We start from the raw sequence: 19,083 nt of genomic DNA, 5'->3' as shown, positions 1-19,083 counted from the left end.
GGAAGTGTGAGGTGAAACCTTCTGCCACCTTTGTCCATTCACCAAGAGCTGCTCCAGGATAACATGAAAGCAAGAGGCTGATTCCAGCCATCTAGCTGCAGTTGTGGAGGTTGAGTCTCAGGGGCCCTCAGAAGCACTGAGATCCCAAACAAGCATTAGTACTAGGAATTGTCTTATACAGAGGGGAGGACCAGAGACCACCAAATACTTTTCCTCTCTAGAGAGTTTCCATCAGGAGCCATTTGACATCCCCAGGACATTGCAGATGGCGTACAGAAAGGACCAGAAACCATGGCTTTTATTGCCATATTCTGTTGATTTCAACATGTGGTCCATGTGCAGCTATTTCTACTTGTGGCAGAGTTGCATGCATTTTGGATACTATCTCCCCCTAGTTCCAGGGCTACTGAGCAAACAAGAGTTAAAGATCTCTGTTAGAGAAATAGATACTACAAGGAGGCTTCCAAAGCATAGTCTGCCCAATTCCAGGGTCTGCATGGGACAAAACTGAAATGACCATGGATAAAACATGACACCAAAACAGTACAAAAGAAATCCCAGCGGCCCTGACATTAATGTCACTTCCAGCAATAGAACAATCCTTAAGCTTTGCTCTGAAATACATATTAGATTTTCAGATAGGGTATATTTCCACATATTTATACCACTTTGAAACATGGCCTCTGTTGGCAGAATACCATCTCCCTTTCCTTTCTTATTGCTGTCTTTTATATGTATGCACCCTGCTGATTTTCATCTGGAAGCATTTGCGGTAACATTTGGAGGCACCCACTGTACAGTAATTGCTTAATTCCTTTACAGAAAAAAAAATGGAAGGAGGCAGGCAGGACTGAATGCAGATAACATTTTGAGTGCTTCATTACAGAATACATCCAAATAATCTCAGTCCATCCTTATTCCCAACAAAAAAATAGAGAAAGAAGAGAGAAACGTATTGAATCTCCTTCTGAAGCATGATGTAAAACAAACACAATAAGAAGTTGTACAGAGCTACCACAGGGGCTGCTTCAATACCAGAGTGCTTCAAAGATGTGTGTTTGTCAGAGTCCTAGGTGGTACTTCTCTGTGTTTGCAGGATGAACCTTAGCCAGTAGCATAACTGTGAAGCACTCTTTTTCTCCTACTTAAAAGGCTTCTAGCAGATAATAGAAAATTACCTCTTCAGACACTGTAGAGACGTTTTACTACAGTTGATAATACTATAGAAGATATTCACACTTCCATAAAATTGTTGAGAGTATTTTTAAATAGTTTTTAGGAAGGTCATCAGGCTGAGTCCCTAAGCCTCCCTCATCAGCATCAGATCTAGATTCATGTCCAAGCCATTTTAAGAAGAGGAAAGACTCTCCACACCCAGTAATACAGAAAGGATTCAAATTGCTTCCAGGGAAAAAAAAATAAAGCAGTTGTTCATCTATTGGCTATGGTGATTTTTCTGTCAGCTAGATGAGTAGAACTGATTTGCTGTATTGTCACAGGAGCCAGAGCTAGCACAGTGGTGGGATGGGGCCAGGGAAAGAAAGCAGAAGGAGACACACACAAAGATATCTAATTTAGATAGAATTTCAGCTTGAATCAAGTTTTTTTGTTTCTATGAAGGCCAAAAATGTCAGGGAGAGATGGGGAAAAGGTATGAAGCCCAGGAATTTCCCATTTCCACATGGAAGGAAACAAACCATGAAATTCTGTGCATCCTCTATTTTCTGTTTCCTCACATTGACTTCTCAGACCCTCTTTTGTATTCCTCTCAACATATTCTTCGTTTATCAAGATAGTTGAGAAGATCAAGCAACTACAAACATTTTCAAGTATGAGTCAGAGTGAGAGTCATCAAAGCATTGCTCTAGTATGTCAGGAACTCTGAAAATGCAGGACTGTGACTATTAAGGATTGCACTCATTATTCCTAGTGGCAATGGGCAATGAAATATCAGGATACTCTATCTGCATTCCTATATTCACATAGGAGAAAGAACATTTTCTTTTGCAAACCTACAGTGTACATTCCAAGGCATCAGGAGAAGTAATTTATGCACCAAAAAGCCTGTTCTCAGGCTGGAAAACCATGGATACTTGTGGTTGCTCTCTTTATGCAAGCTTATCTTTAAGCTTGAGAGAGAGGCAGTGTGATTTAGTGAGCTGCATGGTCTCAAGAAGGAAGGAATCTTTTCACGTATTCAGTTTGAGAGAGTATTTCATCCCGAGCTTTTTTCCCAGTGCTTTGTATCATGTTATGCAACAAGCCAACATAATATGAAATGTCTCTTTGCACCTCCCTCTTCTCACACTTCGCGACACTTATTAGTGAACTCTGACATGAAACCATGGATCCAGAAGGTTTAGGAACACAGTTCATTTTCATATTTTGCAATGAATCTCTCATGTCTGGAATAGCTCAAGCAGATCCTCACAACACTTAAGCTTTGGCACATTTCAAATCTGGGTCTTGACCAGAATGCCAAGACTGTGAGTTGAAAAAATCATATACATCTTCATGAAAGCTTCATGTCTTTCTTATACCAGGGAGCCCAGAACTACATGCAGTGCTCAAGATATGGCTCCACATGTGGAGGGGGGGGGATTATCTCCCTCAAACTGCTGGCCACACTCTTCCTAATGCAGCCCAGGATACCACTGGCCTTGGTCACAAGGACACACTGCTGGTTCATGATCAGCCATCCACTTGGACTCCCACATCCTTCACTGCAGAGCTCCTTTCCAGCATGTCATCCTCCAGCCTGTACCGATGCATAGGGTTGGTTATTCCTCCACAGATGCAGGACACTGCACTTACTCTTGTTGAACTTCTTCCCTACACATCTCCCCAGCTTGTTGTGGTCTCTCTGTTGTATCTGCCACTCCAGCTAATTTGGTATCATCAGAAAATTTGCTGAGGGTGCACTTTGTGCTTTCATCCAGGTCACAGATGAATAAGTCAAACAAGATTGGACCCAGTACAGACCGCTTTGGGATACAGCTAGCTACAGGCTCCCAGCCAGACTCAGTGCCACCAATAACAGCAGAGCTCTACCATTCAGCCTGTTCTTAATTCACCTCTCTGCCCACTCATCTAATCCACATTTTCTGAGCTTACCTATGAGAACATTACTAGAAACATTGTTAGCCTTCTTGAAGTCCAAGTAGACAATAACCACTGCTCTTACCTCATCTCCCCAGCCAGTCATTCTGTCATAGAAGTCTATCAGTATGGTTAAGCATTATTTCCTCTTGGTGAAACCATGTTGACTGCCCCAGTCTTCTTGTCCTCCAAATACTTAGAGATGGCCCCTTGGATGAGCTGTTCCATCACCTTTCTTGGGATGGAAGTGAGGCTGACAGGCCAGTGTATAAAACCCAATGGAAACAAAACCCAAGGGCAGCAAAAGAACCTTCTACTTCATCTGGCATGGTCTGTTTCCCAGCTTTTGTCACAGTTGTTCTAAATTTGTTGTCTGCTTTTGTAATAAAGTCTCTGTAAGGAGAGGATGGATTACAATCCTATTGGCTGCTTTATGAAGTTCTCTCTAGCGAAAGCTTTAGGAGTTCTAGGAGTGCTCTTCCTCTGGACACAACAGTTTCTTGGCTGTACTTTGACCTAGTTTGATATTTCCTTTCTTTTTTTTATATCTCCACATGTGAAAAAAACAAATTTTTTGTTCTATCAAGGTTCTTGTGCCAGTTCTCTTCTGCATCTAATTTGAGGCCTTCAACTTGTACAGGCTGCAGACCACTGACCTCTTAGCTGGGTATTTCTAAGAAGGGAAGACTGGCTAATGTATAAAAACCCACAAGAGAGGCACAGAATAGGTCATTGCATGCATATGTGTCTACTGGCATCTGAATGCATCTTTGTCTACACATGCAAGTACAAGGCCTTACAGACTGAAGGAATGCAGAAGCCTTTGGGGTACAACTGTCCTATTTTCATCTTCTGTTGCTACCAGTCTGGCCAAGCCTTGAACTCAGGAATGAGCAACGAAAGTTATGAGTAGTGAAGCATTCTCTGTCCTATATTAAAATTACTCCTGCCTTATCCTGTCAAAGTTGTATAATTTGTATCAGCACGTCACCAGTCAAGCCACAAAAAGACCTTCCAAACTATGAGCTCAGCCCACAAATCACACTCATTAAGGCTTCAAATTTTTTGCAGAGTACAAATAAGGAACTTTGTAAGTTCGCTTATGTCTGTGTATGAAACCTCTACAATTCAGTAATCATTCCAAACATTATCTTAGACAGATTTACGGAAGTTGGCACCTCTGCTATCATAAATGAATCACTGAGAAGAGCATCTCTTTATTAAATTTATACATCTTGGCTCTAAAATAGCAGTGCTAAGTGTAAAAACAAGGTCTCAGAGAGCAATGGAAGTGCTTTTATTAGATTCTGAATGGTCTGAGAGGACAAGGGTGACCATAACACCAGTAATGTGCTTCAGCAAGGGCAAAATAAAGACAAATATTAATCCATAGGCTTACACCTCCCCCAGTAAAAACATTAAAAATGCAATGTTTTATTAAATGGGTTTCTGCAGGGGGGAAATGCTGCTAATTAGCAATGAAATATTAGTGCAAAGCAAGCAAGCTCAGTGTATGTTAACGTTTCCAAATTCTCACTTGCCTAGTAGGAAAGGTTAGTTAGACAATAAGTCTAAAGACTGAATAGATGTGTAATCATGTTGTTATTATAATAATAGCTTTGTTTGTTGTCATGTTATCAACAAAAAATTAAACAAATCTCTACATGAAAGTCAGAGGTGAAAGAATCAGCTGGAGAAGGTTTTGGAGTAGGATCATTGTATCATCACCACTTGTCTCTGGAGTAGTTATTACTGTATTGCAAGCTTTTCTCTCCGTTCTCACAGGTGGTGAAACTACAGACATTGTTGAGCCATTTTGCTTACAGTTTTAGTGTTGCCCCTTGGACTGACTTGGTATAAGAAGGTTGCTTATTTCATCAGAGCTCGAGTCACCGGTTAAACAAAGCAGTTCAGAAGGGGTAGTACAGAAAGGCAGCCTTGGCTATAGAAACAGTATTATGCTATGCACGTTTATTCTTAATACTTCACACCTGGAAACTCTTATGTGACCCACTTCTGTTGGACTCTGCCAGATCTGCATGTGACCAGTAACCCATTCATGTCTGTGCAGCAGTATGTAGCAGTCCAGGAGGAAGAAAAGATTGCATTGTGATGCAAATAAAGTGTTCAAACCCCATTGTGATGCATGCCTGCTGCAAGAAACATGTATCTCACAGACACTGATGATTTGTGCCTCTTCCATCCTTGATATGATCTGCTAAGATTCCTCAAGTTTTCATTTTTTTTTCATTTCAGGGCTTCCCCTTGCCTCTGCTTCTGTTTCTTCCTACACTCATTTGTCTTAAATCTTTGTCTTTTAGGGGTTATACTATGTGGAGAATCTGGTTAAAGATGGGCAAAGTAGTGCTTACTTCAGTTTACAGTGAGATAAAATGCTATGACTGTCATAGGCTTTGTGAGTGTTCAGTTACCACCACAGTTCCCCAAAGGAATTGAAAAAAGATTTTAGTTCTTTGACTGCTTAAAATGTCATAGCTTCCTTGAATTCAATAAAATGCCAAATTTCACAGAAGCTGAATCTTGTCCTCTATGCTTATGGACAAGATCAGTTTCCCATACAGCCTCTTGCAATGTCTAGGCCTGGATGCACATATTTGATAGAAGTGTAGTTTCATTAGATAAATCTGAAATTTGGATTAATTTATTTTGGAAAATTTTGGTTTTCTACAATAAAATTAAGTTCAATTTCAAAACATATCTTGGTTGGTCTACAGAATTACTTGTTGCTTCCTCCAAAAAGAGAAGAAACTTAAGAACTTGGAAATGAAGCAAATACCAGGATTGCTCCCTTACAGAGTCCTCACTAAGCACACACTGAAGACCTCATCTGTGTAGATATGAAAGAGAAACAAATCCATATAGAGAACACAAACATTGAAATAATTATGAAACTAATTATGTTACCTTAGTGGGATGTAAACATGCTTAATTTTATGTACACTCTCTATAGACTGCTGAATAAACAAATGGAGTAATATGATGGATATCTGCAAGATTTAAATAATGTAGCAATAACAAGATACTGAAAGAGGAGTACAGCATCACTAAAACCCGTGTATTATTCTGAAGCAACGGTTCCAGACACAGTATGATTTATTTTTCCATTCCAGTAACAGAAATAGCTTGAGTGAATCTCAGTTTAACACACACCGGATAGTCCACAAATCGTATTTAGCATAAAATCATCCATCCTGAGCTTAGTTTTCAGTTTGTTTCCTGTTTGCATCCCTGCTTTATTATGCAGTCCTTGTCGGTCCAATCTGGAACACATTTCGGGCTTAGTTTGGGTAGATTTTACTGTTTTTAATTTAAAATCTCATATCAAGTTTGTCCCCATGTAGGAAAACCAGATTTGCAGAGAATGAGAGGTGAATTCTGGCTGCCAAGCTAGCAGAAAGTGGACAGGGCGATTGCAAATGTTGGCTCTGTCACCAGAGCAAGTCAACCCCAGACCCCTGAAGACATTGTGAAGAATGGTGCCAAATGCAATGTGGTTTTTAGTCACCATAATGGCATTTATAAAGCCACCAGGCCACCTGCTTGAGCTGCTCAGACAATTAGAAGGCAGTAGCCAGGACATAAAATATGTATTAGAAGAAACAGACAGAGGTCTGTTAACTCATGACATGAAAGGGGAAAAAAATTTGAGCAAATACAAGCAAGCACAAACTCTACAGATTGCCCCAAATCTGGCAGCTTCACTGTCACTGCACTGAACAGCAAATCATAGGGTGAGCTGGAGCTGTGGCTGAGCGAGATGGGCCAGGGCTTCCCTCTAACACAGGGACTGATCACTGATGGTCTGCAGCACATTTGGTGAACTGCTGTGGAAGCCTGGAAGCACAGAATATCCCCAGTTGGAAGGAGCCCACAAGGAAGGCCTCTTGACATCCCCTCACCCCCATACCAGTTGTCTTGGAGAACATATTAGATACTATGCTGTAAAAATGTTAACATCTATTAATTCTCCAATGTCACTATATTACCTTTTCAACTGAGTGAAGGAAAGTGTGCTGCTGTGGGGGATTTTGTTGGTTTTGGGGGATTCTTTTTTGAAGGAAACTAAACAGAGATTAAGCAATGACTCAGTTCTAAACTCTACCACAACCTATGAGACCTTCCTATGCTTTTCTTCTTCTGTAGGTTTAGTAACTGAAAGCTTTAATAGTTTCTCGTGTATGGTGAAATCCTGATGCATTTTCATGGTTTTCCACTAGATGCCTTAAGAGCAGGAACAGCTGCTCAGAAAGCAATGCCCTAGCTTTCCCTCAGCAGCTAAATGACTGGTTTACCAGAAAATGGTATTTTAATGTTCTCAGACTTACTGTAAGGTCAGAATTGTCAATACTCTCTTCCAGACAAAGCACTGGCCGTCAGCTTTATTTATTACATATACTGGTCATTGCAGAAAATCTAAAAATAGATTAAAAAAATATAAAACCCATATTAGGTTAACTTAAGTACTTCTAGGTTTATTTTCTCCTGAGAGTATTAATACACTATTCTGAAAAAACAGAAAGCTCTTGAAAGTGAGGAGCTCTGCTCTCGGGGCAGGTGAAGATCTTAAGGAGAAGGATTATATTATAGATATTATTCCTCCTTATAGGAGAAGGAATTAAATATAATTAGGGGTGCTCATTATTCACAGCAGTAAGTTGGAATCTTCCTAGCAGAGATGTTAACATTCATCTAAATGAAAATAACTTAAAGGAAACAAGTATATATTAAGAAAACATACTTCTGAGCACAAAGTAGATTATCATAGATGAAAATGAGAAGCAAGTTATAAGAGTAACTCCTACCTATAATGAAAAGGATTATTCCTGGAAATAATTAGACTCAGTAGAGCATTCATTGCCATCGTCCAATGCCCTTTGCTTTGTGAAATCAAGCACAGGTCACCTGGAAATTCCTGTTGCATCAGGGGCTCATCAGGTAGCAAAAAGATGAAATCAGCCTCATTCTTCCCACACCTGTCTCCCTCTGGGAAGAGGGAATCATGAGATGCCAAATCATCAAACTTTGGGCTGGCAATTATAATCTCTGGCAACCAGCTGAGTCTGGCACCAATTATAGCACACCTGAGGCTTTCTAATACCTGTGGCCAACTCCCTCAACATCTTTTCACCTTTGTTTTACCTCTTTCAGTGGTATGCCAGTAAACCAGTCATTGGAAAAGGCATGTTCTCTCAGGGGGAAAAAAACATATTTTCCATAACAGAAAACAAAAGGAAAACATTTTGGCTTTCCACTCAAACTATTGTTTTTCATGGTAGCATCAGAAGAAGCTTGGGCAGTGAGACCTTCAGATGGGATCACAAAACAGTAGTACAGCAGCAACAAGGCATCTCTGCAGCTGAGGTGAGCCCCACTTACACCTCCCAGCCACCACTGTCATCTTTCCAAACCAGGTCTCTCTCAGGTCACTCAGCTCCAAAACTAAGCATTTCAGCCATCCTCTTAGAAAACAAAAGGTGAAGTCTCTTTTGAACTGGTTTGGAGAAGCTCTAGGCTTCTAGGGACATATTAAGCATTGTTATTAGGAAGGGAGAAAGCAGTGGGTGTTGGACAGCCTTGATTGTGATTAACCACTTAATCTCCAGACAGGACTCAAATTCCAGGCTGAGCATTAAAGCAGAGCTAGAAATATCAGGGAAATATCCTTCCTTTCTTTTTCCTGCTTCTTTTCTCAGTATTTTGCAACACTTAACCCACCTCATTTTTCTAGTGATCCTTTTTCAGCCAAGCAACAACTCCAGTTGTCATCACCAGACCCCAAGAGAGAAATCTCTCCCTCATCCCTCCTCTGTTCTTCAGGTGATCAGCACTGTACCAGTCTAAATCATTCACTGTCCAGGGGAAGGATCATTTGTAGGCTGCTCTAAGAGTGTCCCAAATACTGGTATAGTGACCTTTCTCTTAAGCCACGTTTGATGACCCTGTTCTTGCTTAAATCTACAGCATCCATTTGAAATCTCTGAGAAATTCAGCATCGTTCGTAATACGTTAACATCTACCCTATAAAAATCCTGTTTACTTCCTTTTTCTGAAGACAGAGTGCCAAAGAAGGACAAGATTTCCCAATAGGGATGATCCAGTCCTGAACACAGAACTTTTTATAGCCGTTTACTGAAATCCTGAAAAATGCTTGGTTTGAATTATTACTGGCTGCAAGCTGATCCATTTATATCAAGGACACCAACAGCGCACACCTAGATGATATGGATGATCATTCTGCCACACATCAGTGATTTATGGTTGCAGAAGGAACCAGCCCCTCTCTTATAACAGAGTAACATACACACAGGTCAAATGATAGATACCTAAACCTTAGACTTAGATCCTAGGGTGTACAAAAAAAGAGGTGATGCTTTGGCTATATACCATCTTGTTTTTTATAGTCCCAAATGTAACATGAATGAGAGTATAAGGTTAGAAGTTGGAATTCAAAAGTTCAGACAGTTTGTGTACCTTTCTGTGAATAAGATCAAAGCAAATGAGCAAACAAAGGGGATTAATTATTCTTATTTAGTTCGATCATGATATGAATAATGTATGCTTTTACAGCTTTACCTTTTCATTTACATGTTTTTTCGTGCACTTCATTGTACAAAACTGTTCTTGCCTTCTATCATTTTCACACTTAAGGCTCTTCTTCGGCAAGTTACTTTCCTCAAATTGCCAGCAGAGCCATTAATATTTTGGTTAATGAAATGAGATGTCCTGTCCCAGTCAGCCTCACCTCTGTCCCTGGAAAGGTGATGGAACAGATTGTGCTGGATGCCATCTCCAGACAACTGGAAGAAAAGGAGGTTATCAGGAGTAGTCAGCACGGGTTCACCAGGGGGAGGTCGTGCTTGACCAACCTGGTAGCCTTCTATGATGTTGTCACTGGCTGGGTGGATGGGGGGAAAGCAGTGGATGTAGTCTACCTTGATTTCAGCAAGGCATTTGACACTGTCTCCCATGACATCCTTATAACGAAGCTGAGGAAGTGCGGGATAGATGAGTGGACAGTGAGGTGGGTTGAGAACTGGCTGACTGGCAGAGCACAGAGGGTTGGCATTGGCGGTGCAGAGTCTGGTTGGAGACCTGTAACCAGCGGTGTTCCCCAGGGGTCGGTGCTGGGTCCAGTCCTGTTCAACATCTTCATCAATGACCTTGATGAGGGGATAGTGGCCACCCTCAGCAAGTTTGCTGATGATACGAAGTTGGGAGGATTGGCTGACACGCCCGAAGGCTGTACTGCCATTCAGCGAGACCTGGACAGGCTGGAGAGCTGGGCAGTAAGAAACCAGATGAGGTTTAACAAAAGTAAGTGTAGAGTCTTGCACCTAGGGAGGAATAATTGCATGCACCAGTACAGGTTGGGGGATGACCTGCTGGAGAGGAGCTCTGCGGAGAGGGACCTGGGTGTCCTGGTGGACGACAGGTTGGCCATGAGCCAGCAGTGTGCCCTTGTGGCCAAGAGGGCCAATGGCATTCTGGGGTGCATTAAAAAGAGCGTGGCCAGCAGGTCGAGGGAGGTGATCCTCCCCCTCTACTCTGCCCTGGTAAGGCCTCATCTGGAGTACTGTGTCCAGTTCTGGGCTCCTCAGTACAAAAAAGACAGGGATCTCTTGGAAAGAGTCCAGCGGAGGGCCACAAAGATGGTGAAGGGCCTGGAGCATCTCCCCTATGAAGAAAGGCTAAGTGATCTGGGTCTGTTTAGCCTTGAGAAGACTGAGAGGGGACCTGATCCAGGTCTATAAATATCTAAGGTGTGGGGGGCAAAGTGGCGAGGCCAGACTCTTTTCAGCAGTGTGCGGAGACAGGACAAGGGGAAATGGCCAGAAGCTGGAGCATAGGAAGTTCTGCACCAATGTGCGCAAGAACTTCTTTACGGTGAGGGTGACGGAGCACTGGAACAGGCTGCCCAGGGAGGTTGTGGAGTCTCCTTCTCTGGAGATATTCAAGACCCGCCTGGACGCCTACCTGTGCGACATGGTGTAGGGAGCCTGCTTTGGCAGGGGGGTTGGACTCGATGATCTCTGGAGGTCCCTTCCAACCCCTACGATTCTGTGATTCTGTGATTCTGTGAAATGGAGACTAGTTTGTATCTTACCTTGGCAGAACAGAAAATAAGTTCCAAATCTGTAGGCATTCTTCTGAGCAAAGAGTGTACATGCTCTATTCACTTACAGACTTTTTCATGCACAATAAAAATTACAGAAAGAAAAGAATAGTAGAGAAGACCATCAGACTGGTCAGACAATATAGGTTTATATTAAATACAGAGTTGAATTCAAACCAAAGATTTCTGCTTGATACTATAATCAGAATAGGGTTGGGCTACCTCTGTCCGTGGGGTTTTCAAGACCCAGTTGCACAAAGCCCCAAGCAATGTGACTGCTGCAAGTAGGAGGTGGGACTGGAGTCCCTTCCAACACAAACTGTTCTGTGGTCCTACAATGCCAGGTTGTGGAAAGGTCTTTCACAGGTGTGGAAACTAGCAAACAAAGGAGGCAGAGCTGGAAAACAAACTGTGTAGAAGATAGTTCAAATACTACTTTAAACAGGATATGATTCAACACATCGTAACAACAAGGCAACACCCAGGGGTGTGACTTATCACATCCAGTTGGCTAGAAAGTTTTATAGAAATGTTTTTGTAAATAAGAGGAAATTTGTGAGGGAAAAAAAATGCAGAATACAAGTAAAAAAGTACTTGGAATTGGAAACACATATTCAAATCTTAGCAACAGAGGAACATAAACTTCTAAATTAGAAATGATGATCGCTCCAGGATTATTCAAATCATTTCCATGGTTATTAAACCTGCTTTTTTATTCTCTGAGATAATTCTATAAAACTATCAGGGTGGTAGACATGCATGAAACTGCATCTGCCATTACCCTAAGTGACTCAATTGTTTGTTTTTCAACTACAGAAGTGGGAAAGAAACTGTTCAAGTATTCCTTAACGTAATTTACTATCCTATCACCATCTGCTACATTTGGCACAGAATGGGTAGCTGAAATCCCTTTCATAAGCGTGCCCTGAACCAGGAAGCCAAGTCAGACCAGAACCAATGAGTGTTCCCAGCCTCTTTCAAAGCACACAGACACACACGCATTAATTGTGCTTGCATTTTACAAGTGTTTGCATTTTGTGAGCACAAATGTGTCAAGGAATCTGTTTTAGCATATAGCACCTCTGTCCAACACTGCAAATCACAGATGCTATTAACAAGAGGCAACGACTGGGGACATTTGACAACCAGAAGGCTTCTCACTATGACCTCCAGCTGGGGATGGAGCTGTAGCTGCACAGCAGTACAAATCTTTGTGTCACGCACCTATGTTGCCCATTGCTGCAACTAAATGTGAGCCAGACCTCGAGTTCTCACTAAAGGGTTCATTTAGGATTCAAGGATAGATGCGCAGCTGCTGTGAATCAGTGCAGTTCTTCTGTTGCTTATCTCTCTCCACTCTGCTCTACGGGGCACTGAACAGTCATTGCTGGCAGACGGCACCCTGGATTTTACAAAATCCATGCAACAAAGTCCATGCTTTTGGAAAGACAGTCCAATAAGATGAAAGAAATGTGAATGGACACTTCTGAGTGTTTCATGGAGGATGTCCCAGACCATTTCACAGAGAAGAACAGCTCATGCTTTCTTGGAGAGGGGTTGGGTGAAAGCAGATGTGCACAGCCTTCAGCATTTGACTCCAAGAAACCTTCTGCTGTGAAAAAATGTATCTCATACTTCAAACCAATTCTGCTAATGAGGCCAAAGGCTGCTTGAATATATAGGTTACTAATAACATGGAGATTAAGCAGATCAGTGGCACTATTTTATACTTGAACATACCCGGATGTATGTTGGATATTATTTTAGTTTTTGTTTTGTTCCACCATACAGTGGCTTATCACCAATGAAAAAAGCTTTAGTGTTCTGCCAATTTATTAATTAAACCTGGGAACTACACCATTTCTTGAAAGGTTTATATCTGGCATTGGAAACAGGAGGAAGATACTTAAGGGGACGTGACTGTTGAAAAAATAAAGAGAAAAGGACATGTAGATCTCCAGAGGCAGAGCAGAAAGCCAGATCTCCCCCTGCTGCTGATGCTAAAGGAGAAGAAGAATGAAAATCAGCAGTGACCAAGTCCGAAAACAGAGTATAAGAAAGTGTAAATAAAGAAAAGCCATATTTTCCTGCTTAGAAAGAGGCATTGACAAGAAAGGGCAGTCTCAATAGATCAGGTAATTAGAGAGAGAATTGTTGCAGTGAAGTAGATAAAACACAATGAGCTTCTGTAGAGGGTTGGAATCAGACATATGAAGGATTATCATCTAGACAAAATCACTACAAAGCTGATACACAAATGCCTGAAAAACCTTATGCAAAGAGTAGTTATCAATAGCCTGCTGTCAAGCTGGAAGGTCACATCATGTGGGCCCCACAGGAGCCTGTCCTCTGCCTATTGTTATTCAATATTTTTATAAATGACTTGGATCATGAAATGGAGATTACACATATAAAATTTGTGGATGACATCCTACTGGAAAGCTCATGAGAATTTTTGAAGACGGGATTAGGCTTCAAAATGATCACAATAAATTGGATAAATGACCTGAAATCAATAAGATTAAATACAATACAGATGCTGTATTTAGGATGGAAAATTAAAAAAAATGTAGAAGGGCCAGCTAGATCATAGCATAGCTGTAAAGAATCTAAAGATTTTAATGGGTCACCACATGCAAAAGGAGCAGCAAAATGGAGATCCTGATAAAAAGCCCTATAGGAAAATGATAAGACCGAGGTTTGTTTAATCTAGAAGAAGTGATGCATGGGGCCTACAAGCTATGGTAATATAAAAGGTTATTCTGAAAGGTAGAAATCAGCTGTATTCCATATTGAAAGGGGCTATGTTTGTAAGAATGGATACATAGGTGAGATGTTAGACAAGTAACTTGCTAACAGAAAGTGAAAGATAATACAGTCAAAAGAAGGAATTCCACAAACTGATACTTGATGAAGGGAAAAGTTATTGTTTGTAGGAGGAAGGGGAGATATCTGTAACTATTTTCGAATGCTACTATTCCAGCTTAATTAAATGCTGTTGTTAGGATTCCACTGTTGGTTTTGCTCTGCTTGTGTTAAGAGTGGCATTTTTATCTATTTCCAGTTTTGGTATTGCTTCTCATTGGTACAATATAGAGTATATGGGCAGGGAGAGACTAACACCTCACTGACTCAAACCCTTATTTATGCAGTAAATAGAGCATCTGCTGCAGGTGTACTATCAAGTGTCCTTGTGCTTTTCTTGGCCATTTACAAAGAAGAGATGGAGATTTCTTTAGGTTTGGGTTACCAGGTAACAACGAGGTCAGTATGGGCTCCTTCATCACGCTTCACCATCTTTGCTGTACTGCCACTGAAAGCTCTCTTAGCTCTTTGGGATTAATGAGATCCAGACATTTTATCTGACCTCATTATCCTCTTATTCTTCTTCACATAGCAGTCTCCTTAGGGTCATTCTTTTATTTGTCTGTATCACATCTACTATAATAAATGAGATGTCTTGAATAGGCAGCCATCAATTTAGATACTATTGACTTTTCCAATGTGCAAGAGTTGTGTGTGGCTATGGAGCATGGATCAACATTGATAGCCATCCCAGTGTTCTGGTGTTCTTTTTTTTTTTTTTTTTTTTTTTTTGGTGGAATAATTTATGGTGAGATTTATTACCTCATGAATTAAAGTGAATACAATTTATCAAATTTATCTGTTTAGAGCATCAGATTTTTTTGCCTCTCATCACTTGTTTTGAAAAGATTCCTACTCCTTTTCACTCAGTTACAATCAGAAGTCAAATCCTAAAACTTATATCTATTGTCACCTGAAAGTCAAAGAGACTCATGAGAAAATGCAGCCTAAATTAGGATAATTTGTTCAGTACCCTTACTTTCTCAGTGTTTGCATCTCACCACTAATGTTTTCATTCAACCCTTTAAACTTCTAGTCCTCAACAATGGGGACGGTGACATCAGAGCCAATTTTAATGTCTTCAGTAGTACCAAAAGGAATGAAAGCACTAACATCTGAGGGAATGAGGTGCAGGAAGGTTCAAAAGGACTTGAAAGTGCCAGAACTGCTTTCAGCATATATACTCAAACCTGGAAATTCTTGAGTTCTTCCTCCAACACACTATGTACATTGCTGAGCTTCCATCTTAGCTCAGCAGGATGACAGGACACTAGCCCTTCATTTGGGCTTTGACCTAAGTTATCTTACTGTCCACATCAGCATCTGCTGACTTGCAACAGTGATGTGTCTGAATTCCAAAAACCTTTCCGTGGAAAGGACAGTTCCTTTATTGTAAAGAGAAGACAATAGGAAAAGTGTACTAGCACAATTTGTCATAATTATAATCTATCCATTTCTTTTCCCTCCACAGTGCAAGCATCATAGGTGGAAAATACATATGTGCACATGCAAAGAACAGAACTGTCATTTCAATATCCAGACTTGCTATATATTTTAATTTTTAAAGGAAAGGAAAATGTCACTGCTTTAGAAACCAGCACAGAGATTGCAAAGACTTATTGCCTCAATTAAATTATCGTGACAGCAAACTTTATTATAAGTACAATGTTATTCCTTCCAAGGAAAGAGAGGAAAAAGATTTTCTTCCTTAAAGAGGTATAAGAATATTTAATTCAAAAACATATAGTGCAAAACAAAGATATGTTTCAGAGACTGTCATTTTTAGAAGTGTAAGATTTTGGTTATTTTGTTTGTACGATATTGGTAGCAAAGCTTCTTTGATTTTGACTGTAGTCAAATGAGGCCAAAAGTAAGGTTTTTGCAAAATTTCTGTTTGCTAGCTTTCAGATGTATGGAAGCATTGCAGAGGGCATCTCACTTCAAGGCAAATGAACCACACATTTACCGTGATGTCAAGCAAAAACTATAAAGCTAGAGAGTTTGCACTAGAAGTATTGACATACAAGATAGAGAGCTGATCAGGTCCTTGTAGGTGTAGTAGACAAAGTATTGAAAACTGCAGTGATTCATAAGTGAACAGGAACAAAAACACATGACACAGCTGTAAGGGTAATGTTCTCTAGTGGTATTAGTTTCAGAAATTTTGCTGCTCCTACTAAGCCTAAAGCTCTCCAGGGACCAACAGCATTTTGTTCACGTTTAATAGTTTTCTGGAAGAAGAAGCACTGTCTCTGTTTTCCATCCTAACAACATTCCTAGATAAAAACCTTTAAAAAGCTTTCACTGGTACCTTCTCTAACATTCAAATTCATTTCTATAACCATATTTGGCTGCAAGATGAAGTTTGGGAAGAAAACATGCCATGCTATGTGGACTGTTTATATTTTTGTCTTTGATGCTGCAAATGAAGAGTCTCTCTTCCTCAAAGATGACGTTTCTGTTGGAGAGAGAAGGAAAAGGAAACAGAGAAAGAAGAACTAGAGGTAAAAAATGCTAGGTAGCACTGTTGGTACCTAAATCATGAAATCTTGAATTGCTTCATGTGTATAGCAACCAGCAAAGAGTTTTCTGAGAGTTCTCTTCTGAAAGTGGCACAGAGAACTGTAGTCCAAGTCCACTTAAATCCCCCTTCAAAGAGAGAAAAAAAGTTTTTGTTCTGTCCAAACAAAGCACTGTCTCAGAGGTGGGATGCATTCAGTTCAAATTCACAGTCCAAGCTCTAGAAAAGACTCTGATCCATGAGCAGGAACTGTGCTTGAAGCATGGGAGGAATCTCACCCCAGTACTTGGGATAACTTTGGACCTTAAACTCAGTTCTGTTCAAAACTCTCAGAGAAGAAAGGCCCAAGAGGCTGAGAAGCATCCCAAGGCCTCCACATCCATTGGTACCACCAGAGCTGCCAGGCCACTTTTGTGAGGTATCTGCATTTTGGTAGAGCTGAATCACTGGTTTGTTTGGCTATTTGGCTCCTTCAACTCAGCTTGGTGCAGGACATGGTTACCTACCTTGATCTGTGCTCATCAAAATTCATACCACAGGAATTATTCCTTTCTCATTCTGTAAGAATGGTGTCACTGACACTTTATCTAATACAAAATATGATTATACAAACTGCATTTATTTTTTTTTGTTAGAAGATGACTTACTCTATTCCAATTACTATCAAATACACAGTCCCTTCACTACATTTGCACAGTTGAAAGTTACAGAATAATTTAAGTTACTGTGCTTCATTTAATTCTGAATTATTTTATGATCCAACTGAATGTTTTAATGATATTATGAAGCCTTTGTGACGATCCAAGTGACTGGTCACAGAATGAATTAAACAAGACCAAGCTCATTACATAAAGAAAATAATTGTGTAAGGAATGAGCTTAAGTACACAGTGATGCACGCCTAAAACTGGAGTGAATGGATGGAAATACTGCATTACTTTCAGTGGGACTATGTTGTTTTACCCCCGTTAAAAACTCTCACAACTACAACTTAATAAATGTAATCAACTGCAGCGCACGTGAATGAATTTATTCTTTTCACTGCTGCCTAGTCCATTCACAGTTCCTAGTGATAACAACTGTTTTTAAAGTTCTAGACCTTGGGGAGGAAGGGAATATTTATTATGGCCAGACTGTCATCAGGTGTAAATCAGTACAACTCTGCTCAAGTTAACAGAGCTGAACCAGAGGCATTGAGAACCTGGCAAATTATGTTAAATAAGTTTGATAGTTATAATACTCTTTGTCTTGAAGTGGGGTTCATGGCCACTTTGTGATATAAAGTATAAATTGAGGTTTGCTCAGCTGCACACGATAAATCTCATGCAATGACAGTGTTGTCAAGCTGAACTATTGTCTTTTACAGCATACATCAGGCAAGGGATTACAGTAAGTAATTTGTTTTGGAAAGCTGGCAACCCTAATGGGGCATGCCTGATAGTGTTCAAAGGTTCTGATTAGGCACAGTCCACAGAGATGTTCTTTCAACTTGAATCTCCAAAGAAAAAAGCTTAATTTTTAACAAATTGCTTTCTTCACAGCTTCATCAATTTGATTTCTTTGAAACTCAGTAGCAAGATGTATCAAAGGAACAGACTGTTTGCCCAAAACCTATAAAAAAATGCTTTTTGCCTGAACTCAATGTACCTAATCTATTTTCACAAGTCATTTAGAAATGATCCTGTGAGGACTATTATTTCTATAATGGTTTGTGAAGCTGGAGCTCTAAGCAGCCACTGATGTGCCTCTGTGCAGCTGGAAGGATATGAGCATGTTCCAGCTCTTCCAGAAGGACTAAGCAGGATCAGGGCTCTGGTGAGGTGAGCTCAGGCTGCTCCCTGCTGGATAGTAGAAAGTGGTGGGAAACCTGCAGGAAATGAGATGCTTTTCTATGATACCACTGACTTTTTGTCAGCTGCGTGGCTGTCCTCCCTAAGATAATCCAGAAAGTCACAGTTACCCAGTGCTTCACCTGACCAAATAAAAGCATTGAGATGGCCTCTTGTCTGGCTTCACAGCATAGACAAAGCATTAGAGGACATTAAAAGTACCAGATCGAAATAAGGTGAACCTCTCCGTTGTTAAATCTGTCAGTAATCTCCTCAATACTTTCAACTCCCAGAGAGCCAAATCAGGAGAGACGACAGCTGGAAATAGCTTTAAAAGGATATTATCTCATTGATTTTTGAAAGAGAGAGCATCTTTAGCAAGAATATTGCTCTTTCGGTCTCCATCTTTAATGTTTATTCATTTGGCTGCTTCACGGGGGAATGCAAATCACAGAAATGTAGGAGCTGTACGGTAGTGTGCAAAATGAGGACCACAGGGGATTCAGGGCTTCATCTCTTCATCCCAGCTTCTGAGGCAGAGAGCTTTGTGTGCTGAGGGCAAAAAGAAGGATTATAATACTCCTTTTTCATGCAGATGTTGAAATTCATATAATTACCTGGGATTTGTGTTTGAGC

The 19,083-nt window shown here is 40.5% G+C and overlaps 1 long non-coding RNA gene across 1 annotated transcript; it reads right to left on the bottom strand.

The window, feature by feature from the left end:
• Positions 1 to 6,109: 6,109 nt before the first annotated feature.
• LOC149917926 (uncharacterized) lies at positions 6,110 to 8,076 on the bottom strand. Its single transcript, XR_016467355.1, has 3 exons — positions 7,923 to 8,076; positions 7,446 to 7,533; positions 6,110 to 6,954 (listed from the first exon to the last, which is right to left on the bottom strand). It is a non-coding gene; the product is annotated as an uncharacterized LOC149917926 (long non-coding RNA).
• Between the last annotated feature and the right edge of the window lie 11,007 nt (positions 8,077 to 19,083).

The sequence above is a fragment of the Phasianus colchicus genome, chromosome 5 (genome assembly GCF_987193195.1).
Source record: "Phasianus colchicus chromosome 5, bPhaCol1.hap1.1, whole genome shotgun sequence".
Lineage (NCBI taxonomy): Eukaryota > Metazoa > Chordata > Aves > Galliformes > Phasianidae > Phasianus > Phasianus colchicus.
The sequence above is the reverse complement of the archived record's forward strand: the minus strand, read 5'-3'. Positions and strand labels throughout refer to the sequence as shown.